Below are 15,193 nucleotides of genomic sequence, written 5' to 3'. Positions count from 1 at the left end.
TTAAGCTGGGGTGGGCTCCCGCCATGCATTAATCTATCCATTATTATCTATGTGATATAACTTTGGAGACTCTCAAAATTTAAAGAGTTAGGACTGCAGTACACTGGGGTTTTGTGAAGTGGCCCTGTGCAGCTTACACATATATCGGCAAATGTGTGCAAACTAAATGTCAGGGCTGGGCTCAGCCCTTCCTTCTCTGAGCTGGCCGCTCAGCTGTCGGCTAATTGCCAGCTCCCATCTCTCTCCACAGTTGCTCAGCTGTTGATATCCTGCTCGTCAGTCCTGCCTACTTAAGCTGTCCAGTCCAGAGGAGCTCTGCCTTCGCCTTGGTCACATCACAAGATACTATCTCCTACGTTCCTGTTTAAAGACTGGCTTTGCTGACTTCCCTTCTGGCTCCAGATCCTGTTTGCTGTTCCACTACTTTGATCCCTGACTTCTGGCTTGGTTTACTATCCGTTCCGGTTACTGAACTCTGGCTATGTTTTGACTACGTTTGTTCTTTTTACTTTTAAACAAGTGTGATTTAACTATACTTCTGTCTCGGTCTGATTTCATGGTTTCTGACACTAAACCCCTTGTTTTACCATGAACTGTTAGGCAGGACAATTCGTTTTTTTGCAGGCTTGCTGGTAAGTGAGCTGGGATTTTTTTGTTGTTGTTTTTTGAAATGCGTTGCCCTTCCATGTTTTCCTTGCTGCATAGGCCAGTTATAGGTTGGGGTGGTTGCCATTTGTTTGTTCTTTCTCTCACCCTCTGTCTCTACTGTACAGGGGGCTACAAGAGGCTGATACCAGGTCAAATACAGGTACTTACACTGCTTGCATTTAAAAATACATTGAATGATGAATTAATAATTACAGATTTGCATTAATTTAAGTCTTTAAAAAGGAACTTCAAGTCCCCTGTGTATTGGTTCCACCCAACCACGTCCTGGCATTGCCCTTTGACACATATGCGGACATGCAAGATATTTCCCATGTATGTGCAAGGACGGCAAAGGTTTAAGACTTTCATAATTGCCATCTTCGTGCATGAAAACCTGCACAAACGTAGATGTGTCACTGGGCTCACTTAAGACCCAAAGCCCTATGGCACATCTGTGCATGCGCAGGAAGAGAGCCATACAGCCAAATGAAGAAGTGCTGCTTTGCAGCGCAAATAAATGTAAACAAAATACATACATTTTCACTACTGTGCAAAAGTTTTAGGCAGGTGTGGAAAAATGCTGTAAACTAAGACTGTTTTCAAAAAAAGAGGTTTAATTGTTTTTTTTTTTATCAATTAACAAAATGGAAAGTGAACAGAAGACAAATCCAAATCAAATCAATATTTGGTGTGACCAACCTTTGCCTTCAAAACAGAATCAATTCTTCTAGGTACATTTACACACAGTTTTTGAAGGAGCTCAGTGGGTAGGTTGTTCCAAATATCTTGGAGGACTCTGTGGGGGCCAAACCATTCTTCTTTACACTGAAGTTAGTTCTTAAGAGAGAAGTATGGGAAAAATGTTTTTTAAGAATCATACTTACCTAGGTGGATGCAGCATTGGTCCGCATCTGTCCCCCGCCGGCTCTAAGACTGAGAACTGAGACATCAAACACAAGTGTCAGTCCCGGCTGTCTGCTCTGCCCCCCATGCTCACTGGGGCGCTGGGCCTGTAAAGGGGGCAGGAGCAGCTGGCTCATGTTCTCAGCGGCTCCCTGAGAGGCTGAGCCAGGTGCCAGTCCAGGCATGTGGGTGGATCCTGACCATATGGTCGCAATCTTTCCCCAGCCTGGACCGGCTCTGTGACATCAGCTGACAGGGGGCTACAGCCCACTGTCTGCTGAAAATGGGTCACAGGAGTGCAGAACGGACTGCACTTCTGTGATCCATAGGAGAAATACAGCCAAACGAGCTTTAGCTGTACTTCTCCTTTAATGACATTGGCTGTATGTTTGGGGTCATTGTCCTGCTGCAGACTAAACTTGGGGCTAATCACATGCATCCCTGATAGTATGGCATGATGGATAAGTATCTGCATGTATTTCTGAGCATTGAGGACACCATTGATCCTGACCAAATCTCCAACTCCATTTGCAGAAATGCAGCCCCAGACTTGCTAGGAACCCCACCATGCTTCACTGTTACCTGCAGACACTCATTATTGTACCGCTCTACAGCCCTTCAGTGAACATACTGCCTCCTCCTACAGTCAATTATTTAAAATTTTGACTCATCAGTCCAGAGCACCTGCTGCCATTTCTCTGCACCCCAGTTCTTTCTATTTTTATTTGAGTTGCTTAGCCTTGTTTCCAAGTCAGAGGCATGGCTTTTTGGCTGTAATTTTTCCATGAAGACCACTTCTATCCAGACTTCTCTGGGCAGTAGATGGGTGTACTTTGGTCCCACTGGTTTCCACCAGTTCTGTGCTGATGGCACTGCTGGACCTCTTACGATGTTGAAGGGAAGTAAGCATGATGTGTCTTTCATCTGCTGCATTAAAGGGGTTGTAAAGGTAAAAAATTTTTCACCTTAATGCATTCTATGCATTAGGGTGAAAAAACTACTAACCATACCGCCATCCCCAGCCCCCCCGTTTTACTTACCTGACCCCTCGAAATTCGGCTGCTCGTTCACGTCCTCGATTCCACTGCTCAGCCTGGCCGCTGATTGGCTACAGTGGATGGATTGGAAGCAGCGCAGCCATTGGCTCGCGCTGCTGTCAATCACATCCAATGACGCGGCGCTCTGGGGGGCGGGGCCGAGTGATACAGCGAGCGGCTATAGCCGCCGGCTGTATCACGGGAGCGCGCCCACAATAACTAACCACCATGCGAGGGAGCTCGCATTAAGGTGGTTAATTATTGCGGGGAGGAGCTGAGACAGCCGCCGAGGGACCCCAGAAGAGCAGGTTCGGGGCCACTCTGTGCAGAACGAGCTGCACAGTGAAGGTAAGTATAACATGTTTGTTATTTTTAAAAAATAAAAAAAATACCTTTACAACCCCTTTAAGTTTCCTTGGCCAACCACTGCATCTATGGTCCTGAATGCTGTGCATTTCTTTGTGCTTCTTTAAAAGAGCTTAAACAACACATCTTGAAACACCAGTCTGCTTTAAAATCATTGCCTGGGTGTGACCTTGCTGACATAACTACCTTGTCTACTTGTGGCTGTGCTCAGTCTTGCCACGGTGTATGATCTGTGACATGAAACTGTCTTCCACAGCCTCACCTTAGTAGCAGAGTTTGGCTGTTCCTAGCCCAGTTTTAAGCCTCCTACACAGTTTTTTCTGTTTCAGTTAATGACTGTTTCAACTTACATATGAAGATGATGATCATTAGCACCTGCTTGGTATAATTGGTTAATCATACACCTTACCCTAATCCACCAAATATTGATTTGATTTAGATTTTTCTTCTGTTCGCTCACTTTACATTTTGTAAGTTGATAAAAATAAACAATTAAAAATAATATATTTGTGAAAACATTCTGACTTTACAGTATTCCTTCACACCTGCCCAAAACTTTTGAACAGTACTGTATATCCAATTGTGAGAGAGGGAAGAATGAGGAGGCAGGGCGACTTGAAATTTACTTAAAGAGGAACTGCAGTCTGCTCACATAATTTGTAATAAAAACATCTTTGCTATTCTGACGCTTCCCTCCAACCACTTTGCATATTATTTTATTTATACTGTGATTGTGTACTTGCCCAATATGCAGCAAAAATCTCCCTCTACTAAGTCTGGCTGCAGCCATTTTAACTGTGGGCAGCTGAAGCTGCTGCCTGTTCACTTCCTGGATTTACACAGACACACAGAGGCAAACCTCCAGCTCTGCAGCTCTCATTGGCTCTCTTATGACTCTCTCCCTTCCTGGCAAACTCTCACGAGTGTGAGAGAGAGCTATGCATGATGTCATACCAGACAAGAAAGAGGAATGGGTGTGTATAAGGTATTTACTGGCAGAAAAAAAAATGTTTTACTATCCAAAGTTAAAACAACAAGGGCAGAAAATTTAATAGATGGAAAGATGAAAAAATGACTGAAGGATGAAGGATCACAGGTGTTTGTGATCAGCCGCAGAAAGGAAATGTGTAGAAACCAATGATAAGCACTGTGGCTGATCGCAATAAATGGACATCCAAAGTGCTACATGTGATTAGGGATAGATGAGCGGCCCTGGGCGAAGACAGTTTGTGTACGGGGTAGGATCATCTGTCCCATCTATCAGTATCTACTTCTAGGACAGAGAAAGTGGCCAAGAGATGACACAGCCATGTACATCACAATGCTTTGTAGTTGTTGGCTGTGATCACAAATGGCTAACTGTAACAAAGGTCAGAAATATTGGATTTTTCCATTTTTATTTAGTTTTATAAAATTGATAATCTCTAACCCAGGTACTGTGTGCCACACAGTCAACTTATCTGCATAATTTGGTTTTTGAGTTCCTGTGTCCCCACAGAGGGCAGGACATGTGGCTGCACACAGTAAGAAGCATCTAAATTATTGTATCCTGCTAGATAGAGCCAGACCCCTCTGTACTGGGAGGTGTGTGTGGCTGAATTCAAAGTGCCATAGATAACAATGAAGGGGGGCAGACTGTTCAGAGTTTACTTTAGTGTTGGACAGAGGAGCTCATGGCTGCAAGTCCCCTGAGGACACTAGAAAATGCATGGAACTGCTGAGGCAGACTTGGCTTTCTGCACAGCTGGACCTCGCAGTTCTGTGCGGCTTTCTGGAATCTGGGACTTTACTCTCTGCTCTTCCTTCAACTGCAGCTTGTAGCCCTGAACCTGAGGCCAAGACACACAGCTCTCCATGGACCCCCAATGGTTTGGTGAAGGACATCTGCCCTCTGGATCTTCTTTTTCCTGCTGCTCTGCCTGGACTTGCTCGGCTGTTGACTGGTGAGTCCCTGAACCCTTGCTGAGCCAAGTGCTGCCTATCCCTCCTTGTGCCTGGATTGTGATTCTGGACTCTGCTGTACCAGCTCGTGGCCTGCTACTCACTGTGCCTAGATTGTTTTCCTGTGACTCTGGACTATGTTCCTGCTGTACCTGATTGCTGCCCTGTGTGCTGGCCTGTACCCTTGATGTGCCACATCCTGCTGCCCAGAATCCCTGTCCTGTGTGTTAAGGACTTAACCCCTTGTCTGCCCGGATCTCTGCCCTATGTGCTGAGGACTTACCGCCCTTCTGTATCAACCCTGCTCTGTGTTCAAAGAACTTAACTCCCTGTGCTTTGCTTGTGCTGATGACTTACCGCTCTGTTGTGCCAACCCTGTTCTGGGCGTCAAGGTCTTAGCCCCCTGTGCCCAGCCTGTGTTGAGGACTCACCACCCTGCTGTACCAACCGTACCCTGTGTGCCAAAGATTTAACCCCCTGTGCTTTACCTGTGCTAGGGACTTACCGCCCTGCTGTGCCAAACCTGCTCTGGGTGCCAAGGACTTAACCTCCTGTGCTGAGGAGTTATTGCCCTGCTGGGCCAACCCTCCTCTGCGTGCTAAGGACTTTCCCCCCTGCTGTGCCCCCACAGTGCTCTGCCCATGGGCCAGGGTCTTCAACCCCTGCTGTGCCAAAACTGCCTTGCCCTGTTTGCCCTGTGGACTACCTCCCCTTTGCTGTGTCATCTTGTCGCCCCCGAGGACCACTGTTCATGGCTGTGCCTAGGACCACTCTTAATTGCTGTGCCTACTATATGCCCTGTGGGCTCCCTCCCCTTTGCTATCCCATATTGTCATCCTGAGAATCATTCTTCATTGCTGTGTTTTCTGTTGTTCTGTGGACTAGTTCTCCTACCGTCTGTACCCAAGGATCTCCAATAAAGACCCGCACATCGGGTTTCGTGTGATCTGCCTTCGTGTGCTCCCACTCTGCGCTCCTATCGCGTCACACTAACAATGGTTGTGCCTGTTGCAGCCTGATCACTGGGGGAGAGGAGACGATGGAGATGCTTCCTCCTACTTGCAGCAGACCATTTACGTCATGGTAACATCACCTTGACCTATGCAAAGTTACTTTACTGGAGTTCAAGGACTGCTTTTCGATATATATATAAAAAAAATGTTTATATTATACTGTTGCATTATATTGTAAAATGTCAGGAAATTATTCCTGCAGTTAAGTTGTTTGCCTAAATACAATTTTTGAAAGTCCTAAAATCTAATATAGGATACATTTAAGGAGAGCTTACCAAATTTATAACCAGGTATTCTGAAAATGAAATTGGCACAAGGGTAGGGAGTAAGGAAGTTTGTACACAACCCAGAGACATACTTCTTTTTTTTTTTTGAAAGCCTATGGCGTGCAAAACACCCAAAAACTTCACCCGATGCATGAAAAATGTGCACACACATAAAGAGTGCTCACAAAAAAGTGCCACGGGTACACAGACGTGCCAATTCCCTGATCCCCCGGGGCGTTAGGCTCCTGACGGGGACAAAGGTACTTACAATGGTCTATCTGGCCGAAACCAGACAGACCCAGTTCTCTGGAGGGCCTGCCAAAACAGGACCCACCCAAGTACTAGGTGGGGCTCCCCCAAAGGAAGACCCCATGAGAAAGGGCGAACTAAGCCAAAAGGCCATGTCCACCCCTTCCCAAGACTTTCAGGGCTGGCCCGAGGACCCGTATCCTTACTCATCACAAACGTGCACAACCCAAAGACATACTTTTTTTTTTTTTTGAAAAGCCAGTGGTGTGCAAAACACACCTCAAAAACTTCCACCCGGTGCCCAAAAAAAGTGCCCACACATAGAGAGTGAAACACAAAAACGTGCAACGGGTGTACAGAGTCCTCCACTAGGGAAGGACCTTACCCTGATCCCCCAGGGCGTTAGGCTCCAGACAGGGACTGAGGTACTCAGACAAAGGGTCCATCCGGCCGAAACCAGGCGGACCCCCACAACTGGAAGGACTGCCGAAGCAGACCAACCCAAGTACAGTGGGGCTCTCCCGAAGAGAGACCCCTCAAAGGAGAGAGCGAACCAAGCCAAAAGGCCTATGTCCACCCCCTCCCAGGACTTTCAGAGTAGGCCCGAGGACCCACACCCTACTCGCCACACAGTGACAAAACGTGTATACAAAGACAACCAAAAAAAGACAAAAAGGTCACAAACAGGGGTAAAAGAAAGAGTGGGGAAGATAGTGAGATGGGAGAGTGAAAGTGGCCATTGTGCTATACAATGGCCGGCCCTCCGGCCAGGCATAAAAATTTCCCCTGGTCCTGGCCAAAAGGCCCGGCCCAAGAGGCAGGTGCGAAAAACGTGTGTTGTGGTGAAGTGACCATGGTGCCATAAAATCAAGTGCTTTCACACCGTGACTATACGGCACCCCTGAACTGCCACTTCAGGGGCACATTCACCACTGGCTTTTCGAAAAAGCCCCGACCCCCCCCGCCCAGACCACAGCAGACCCCACCACAGGCAGAAAGGATATGGAGATCAGGAAGCCTGAAAGAGTCCTTTATCAGGCTCTGCCGTCACTCCCATCACTCCCTCCTAATTACATTCGGGAAGTACTAATCACTCCCCTCCCCCTGTAAGAGGGAAGTAAGCGTTCTCTCCCGAATAACTGTCCGGAGTTAGATCTGCCCCAATCCAGGCCCTCCGGTTCAGACCCCGTGGTTCTCCATCCCTATCAGAAGGCTTCCCTTTCGGCTACAAACCGCTCCAGGTCACCTTCACTCCAGCAGGCTTTGCATAGCAACCGCAATCCCGTCTCTATTTCGCCATAGATCAGGGACGGAAGCAAGCGCCACCTCCTGGAAACTGATAAGAACAGATACTACACTTGATCTTAGCCGAAAGGCCGAGAAGCGATTAGCAATAATCATGCCTCAGTTGAACCTCATTGGCTATGATACTGCCACTGCGCAAAGCTAACCCAAAGACATACTCTATCGAAAAGCCAGTGGCGTGCAAAACACACCTCAAAAACTTCCACCCGGTGCCAAAAAAAGTGCCCACACATAGAGAGTGAAACACAAAAAAGTGCAACGGGTGTACAGAGTCCTCCACTAGGGAAGGACCTTACCCTGATCCCCCGGGGCGTTAGGCTCCAGACAGGGACTGAGGTACTCAGACAAAGGGTCCATCTGGCCGAAACCAGGCGGACCCCCACAACTGGAAGGACTGCCGAAGCAGACCAACCCAAGTACAGTGGGGCTCTCCCGAAGAGAGACCCCTCAAAGGAGAGGGCGAACCAAGCCAAAAGGCCTATGTCCACCCCCTCCCAAGACTTTCAGAGTAGGCCCGAGGACCCACACCCTACTCGCCACACAGTGACAAAACGTGTATACAAAGACAACCAAAAAAAGACAAAAAGGTGACAAACAGGGGTAAAAGAAAGAGTGGGGAAGATAGTGAGATGGGTGAGTGAAAGTGGCCATTGTGCTATACAATGGCCGGCCCTCCGGCCAGGCATAAAAATTTCCCCTGGTCCTGGCCAAAAGGCCCGGCCCAAGAGGCAGGTGCGAAAAACATGTGTTGTGGTGAAGTGACCATGGTGCCATAAAATCAAGTGCTTTCACACCGTGACTATACGGCACCCCTGAACTGCCACTTCAGGGGCACATTCACCACTGGCTTTTCGAAAAAGCCCCAACCCCCCAGCCCAGACCACAGCAGACCCCACCACAGGCAGAAAGGATATGGAGATCAGGAAGCCAGAAAGAGTCCTTTATCAGGCTCTGCCGTCGCTCCCATCACTCCCTCCTAATTACGTTCGGGAAGTACTAACCACTCCCCTCCCCCCGTAAGAGGGAAGTAAGCGTTCTCTCCCGAATAACTGTCCGGAGCTAGATCTGCCCCAATCCAGGCCAGAAGGCCAGGATCCCGACCCTCCGGTTCAGATCTCGTGGTTCTCCATCCCCATCAGAAGGCTTCCCTTTCGGCTACAAACCGCTCCAGGTCACCTTCACTCCAGCAGGCTTTGCATAACAACCGCAATCCCGTCTCCATTTCGCCATAGATCAGGGACAGAAGCAAGCGCCACCTCCTGGAAACTGATAAGAACAGATACTACACTTGATCTTCGCCAAAAGACAGAGAAGCAATTAGCAATAATCACGCCTCAGTTGAACCTCATTGGCTATGATACTGCCACTGCGCAAAGCTAACCCAAAGACATACTGTACAGCTTGCTGTCAAATGATAAAACAACTGTAGAATTACCAGCCAGTACCATGAGAGGCAAGGGTAGGGTACCTCAGAGTCTGTCACATCATGGAGAGCCTGGATTTTAGGGATGTTAGTTATAGAAGCAAAGCTTTAGAATTCTCTCTTAAAAATGTTTCCCCCGGTCTTCATACATACTCATAATACTTTTTCTTAATCTTACATTCAGGTACACCTCAGGACTTGGTGCTTAGGTGTTATCACTTTCTCACTCGAAAACTCTGACTACAAATTACAGTTTTATGCCCTATGACTTGCTAAGAGTGCCTGACCCTGTCCAGGTTTGTAAGCCATCCTAATGCCAATGGAGGCATATTTGTCTATTACAGTTTTGCATAATCTCTGAAGGCTACAAAAAAAAATAGTATTCTTTTAAAATGGCTCATTAAACATAAATTTCAGTCAGATGACAGCACAAAACAAGAATATGCAAATGTTCCCCTTTCAAGGAACAAAATGTTTATAAAAAACTAATATTACACTCCGGCCTGAATAATTTGAATACTATTAAAACACTACATCAATTTCATACAATTGCATTTTGCCTTTTTTCTCATTATAGTAGTCACAGCGGTGAAAGGCGAGACTGGTCCAAATGTATAACTTTAGTCAGACAGCTGCTTACACCCATGGTTGGCCTATAGCTGTCTCTCTGTAAAATGAATAGTTCAGGTAGTATTAGCTTTCAATAGGTCCTAAGTTATTTTGCTGTGTGGCCCAGTCATGATTAGTTATGCCTCTAACTTGTAAATAAGTAAAAAAAAGATTGTAAATATATACATAGATATATATATCTATATATATATATATATATATATATATATATATATATATATATTATTATTATACAGGATTTATACAGCGCCAACAGTTTGCGCAGCGCTTTACAACATGAGGGCAGACAGTACACTTACAATACAAATCAATACAGGAGGGATCAGAGGTATCTATATACCTATATAGAGTTATTCAAAAAGTTGGAACATATTTCAACTTTTTAATTCAAACTGTAAGGGATAGAAGCACATTCTGCACATCACTGGATCAAAGTTTTCTGGTCCTAGAGGTTGTATGTACTCAACATAAGCACCATGTTGTTGTGCAACAAACATCAAAACGGTAGACCATTTCTTGCTGCACACAAATCAACTGGTCACTAATTATTGAATTCACAGCTTCAACAATTCAATGTCTTAGATACCTTTTATGCAGTGGCGGCCCGTCCATAAAGGGCGCAGGGGTTCCCCCCCCCCAATCCATGCGTCCGGCCCCTAATCTACATGCAGGGCGCCGGACGCATGGATTCCAATGTTTTTTTGTTTTTTTTTAGAAGCATGTGATTAGAGCCAGAGGCTCTAATTGGCTTCAAAAAAGGGTGGACGCAGAGCACTGCGCCCTAAACCCACCCAGTTGTGTGACAAAAGCAAATTAACATTAGCTATTATTTCCTGATTCTCCTTCCAGACATTCAGGAAGTGGGTCCTGAGATGCCGCCATGATGCCAAGGAGGAGACGTAGGGTGAAGCTGATGAGGAGGAAGTGCTGCCCGCAACCTAGATGGGGGTAAGTGCGTTGTTGGTGGGCTGACGATCAAGCGACGGGGGGTCTGTGACCGACCTACCTACCTACCAATTGACAACCTGCCAAATCTGAGCCTATTGCTGGCAATGGCACCATCCGATTCGGTGCGACGCCAACTTTGCGGCGCAGCACCGATTCCTAAAAGTAGTTTCTGCACTACTTTTGGCGACTTTGGGGGCAATTTCAATAGATATCTGTGCATTAACCTGCACAGATGTCTGTCAAATCGCCCCTGAAGTCAGACTAAAATTCCGGTTTGAAATCGTGCCCTCGGTGTGAAGGAGAGCTTACAGTTTGTTTGAAATAAAAAGTTAAAATCTTCTCCATCTTTTTGAATAACCCTGTGTGTGTGTGTGTGTATATGTATGTGTATATATACACAGTATCTCACAAAAGTGAGTACACCCCTCACATTTTTGTAAATATTTTATTCTTACTTTTCATGTGACAACACTGAAGAAATGACACTTGTCTACTATGTAAAGTAGTGAGTGTACAGCTTGTATAACAGTGTAAATTTGGTGTCCTCTCAAAATAACTCAACACACAGCCATTATTGTCTAAACCGCTGGCAACAAAAGTGAGTACACCCCTAAGTGAAAATGTCCAAATTGGGCCCAAAGTGTCAATATTTTGTGTGGCCACCATTATTTTCCAGCACTGCCTTAACCCTCTTGGGTATGGAGTTCACCAGAGCATCACAGGTTGCCACTGGACTTCCACTCCTCCATGATGACCTCACTGATCTGGTACATGTTAAAGACCTTGCGCTCCTCCACCTTCCGTTTGAGGATGCCCTACCGATGCTCAATAGGGTTTAGGTCTGGAGACATGCTTGGCCAGTCCATCACCTTTACCCTCTTTAGCAAGGCACTGGTTGTCTTGGAGGTGTGTTTGGCATCATTATCATGTTGGAATACTGCCCTGGGGCCCAGTCTCTGAAGGGAAGGGATCATGCTCTGCCTCAGTATGTCACAGTACATGTTGGCATTCATGGTTCCCTCAATGAACTGTAGCTCCCCAGTGCCGGCAGCACTCATGCAGCCCCAGACCATGACACTCCCACCACCATGCTTGACTGTAGGCAAGACACACTTGTCTTTGTACTCCTCACCTGGTTGCCGCCACACACACTTGACACCATTTGAACCAAATATGTTTATCTTGGTCTCATCAGACCACAGGATATGGTTACAATAATCCATATCCCTAGTCTGCTTGTCTTCAACAAATTGTGGGCTTTCTTGTGCATCATCTTTCTGGGACAACAGCCATACAGACCAATTTGATGCAGTGTGCGGCGTATGGTCTGAGCACTGACAGGCTGACCGCCCACCCCTTTAATCTCTGCAGCAATGCTGGCAGCACTCATACGTCTATTTCCCAAAGACAACCTCTGGATATGACGCTGAGCACGTGCACTCAACTTCTTTGGTTGACCATGGTGAGGGCTAATCTGAGTAGAACCTGTCCTGTTGAACCGCTGTATGGTCTTGGCCACCATGCTGCAGCTCAGTTTCAGGGTCTTGGCAATCTACTTATAGCTTTGGCCATCTTTATGTAGAGCAACAATTCTTTTTTTCAGATCCTCAGAGAGTTCTTTGCCATGAGGTGCCATCTTGAACTTCCAGTGACCAGTATGAGAGAGTGAGAGCAATAACACCAAATTTAACACACCTGCTCCCCAATCACACCTGAGACTTTGTAACACTAACGAGTCACATGACACCAGGGAGGGAAAATGGCTAACCGTGCCCAATTTGGACATTTTCACTTAGGGGTGTACTCACTTTTGTTGCCAGCGGTTTAGACATCAATGGCTGTGTGTTGAGTTATTTTGAGGGGGAAGCAAATTTACACTGTTATACAAGCTGTACACTCACTACTTTACATTGTAGCAAAGTGTCATTTCTTCAGTGTTGTCACATGAAAAGGTATAATAAAATATTTACAAAAATGTGAGGGGTGTACTCACTTTTGTGAGATACTGTGTATGTATGTATATATATATATATATGTATACTATATTGTCAAAAGTATAATGTCATCCCAGTCTTAGTCCGTAGGGTTCCATATTGTATTGGCCCACCCTTTGGAGCTATAACAGCTTCAACTCTTTTGAGAAGGCTGTCCACAAGGTTTAGGAGTGTGTCTATGGGAATGTTTGACCATTCTTCCAGAAGCGCATTTGTGACATCAGGCACTGATGTTGGATGAGAAGGCCTGGCTCTCAGTCTCCGCTCTGATTCATCCTAAAGGTGTTCTATCAGGTTGAGGTCAGGACTCTGTGCAGGCCAGTCAAGTTCCTCCACCCCAAACTCGCTCATCCATGTCTTTATAGACCTTGTTTTGTCCATAAAAGTGGAGTTCCAGTGGTTTTTGTGTTTATTAAAAGTCAGCAGCTACACACTAACTTGTCTCACGATCCAGCGATGCGGCCACCCTAACCTTCGGTTCTCTCCCTTGCCTCTTCCCGGCACTGGCATCACAGGTGTGGGCACCCAGCTGTGACAGCTTGCAGCTTCAAAGCCAGGTGCGCACATGTGAGTCACGCTGCGCCTCCTTAATGGCCGGGCAATTCTGGGACCTGTAATATGTCCCAGAAGATTGCAGGGAGGGAGGGGGAAAGGAGAACTTCCGCTCGAGATGCCTAGGCGGCCCGAACGGAAGTGGAAGCTGGGTACCTGTCCAAACTAGGTACCTGCCCCCCCCCCCCCCCCAAAAAAAAATTACACCAAATGTGGCATGTCAGGGGATTAGGAGACCTTAAAGCAGAACCAGGGGCGGACTGACCATTCGGGCACTGCCCGAGGGCCCCATGCCACTAAGGGGCCCCATCAGGGTTGCCAGCCTCAATAAAACCAGGGACAGTATGTAAAAATCTGTGTTTTTTAAAAAATCCCAAGATTATAGCTTCCCCGCCTCTCCAGTACCTTTTCAGTGTGTGCATGTGTATTCTGTGTGTGTATATTGTGTGTCTGTGTGTGTATACTGTATGTGTGTGTATACTGTGTGGCCCCATAATCTATTGCCTGAGGGCCCCTAATCTTTTATTGCCTGGGGGCCCCATAATCTCCTATTGCCCGGGGGGCCCCATAATCTTCTCCTATTGCCCGGGGGCCCCATAATATGCTATTGCCCGGGGGCCCCATGAGTTGTCAGTCCGCTCCTGAGCGGAACTTCCACTTTTGTGCGTGTACAGGAAGGCTCCCCAATACTTTTGACAATATAGTGTGTGTGTATACTGCAAACAATATGTATGTGTCTGTGATTAAATGTCAAATACAACATTCTTCTTGTAAATGTCCATCCATAATAAAAGAAATAACCATCACATTGCAATATTCCAAAGTGTGCAAAAGTAAAGTGCTCTCCCAACTAGGGACCTCCACCAAACCCCAGAAGTTGTTTGCTTGCCTTAATAATTGACCCTCATCACACAGGTCAGTAGCGCATGATATCACATTCAGGACCCTAGTAATTGTAAAGCTCCTCCAGGCAGCATAGGTCTTCAGCCCATTTCTGTCATGCTCCTTAATTTGTGAATCATCTGCCCTTACTCAAGAAGGCCACAGTTAGAAATGCTAAGGGAATGTTTTTTCTAAGTGATTTCTCAACAAAATGAAGCATGGAGACATAGATGGATGGGGGGGTTTTCTATGAATAGTAAAAATTATTTAAATAGCGTTTTCAGTTTGTGGTGCTCAGATAAAGTTTACAGTAGTACCCTGGATTATGAGCATAATCCGTTCCAGAAGAATGCTTGTAATCTAAAGCACTCGTATATCAAAGCGAGTTTCCCCATAGGAATCAATGGAAACTCAGATAATTCGTTCCACAGCTACTGCTTGTCTATGCAGTACCGCATGTGGCCAGAGGTGGGGGGTGCTGGAGACACTCGGAGACACTCAGAAACACTCGGAACTGAGTGTTTTCGAGTGTCTCCGAGCAGCTCCGAGTGTCACCGTCACCCCTGCACTTCTGGCCAAATGCAATACTGCACACCTCAGAGGCTTGAATCCTGCTCGTCTTGTGAGACAACGCTCGCAAACCGAGTCGGAATTTAAAAAAAAAAAAAAAAAATAGCTCGTATTGCGAAACGTTTGTAAACCGCGTTACTCGCAATCCAAGGTTTTACTGTAGTTCCACTTATAACCAACAGTGTTTATTGCAGCTTCATATTTCCCATTGTTAACTTTACTACTGAACTCTTCCCTGTTTAGTGTTTATGGATAAACTGGTATTTGTTGGTTATTTTCAGCGGTAAACTGTGTCTTCTGATGCCTCAAGGAAGGATGGGGTCATACAGCACCACAGACAGGGAACGAAACTTGTGAACCAAGGCCCACCTCCTGGCCAATCTGGTCATGATGTTGGCAAGGTCTTTCCCTCTCTCTACCTCTTCATCTGATTAATTTTTCATATTAAACCAAAACAGATGGGACT

At 46.3% G+C, this 15,193-nt stretch overlaps 1 protein-coding gene and 2 pseudogenes across 1 annotated transcript in view; all 3 read right to left on the bottom strand.

The window, feature by feature from the left end:
• Positions 1 to 15,193, bottom strand: part of KCNH6 (potassium voltage-gated channel subfamily H member 6) — a 397,827-nt gene that overhangs the window by 156,922 nt on the left and 225,712 nt on the right. The gene's annotated exons all lie outside the window — the stretch shown is intronic.
• Positions 7,807 to 7,871, bottom strand: LOC141114671 (U4 spliceosomal RNA; annotated as a pseudogene).
• LOC141114670 (U4 spliceosomal RNA) lies at positions 9,042 to 9,106 on the bottom strand (annotated as a pseudogene).

Source organism: Aquarana catesbeiana, linkage group LG12 (genome assembly GCF_042186555.1).
Source record: "Aquarana catesbeiana isolate 2022-GZ linkage group LG12, ASM4218655v1, whole genome shotgun sequence".
NCBI lineage: Eukaryota > Metazoa > Chordata > Amphibia > Anura > Ranidae > Aquarana > Aquarana catesbeiana.
Note: the sequence above shows the minus strand (reverse complement) of the source record. Positions and strands in the feature narration are given on the sequence as shown.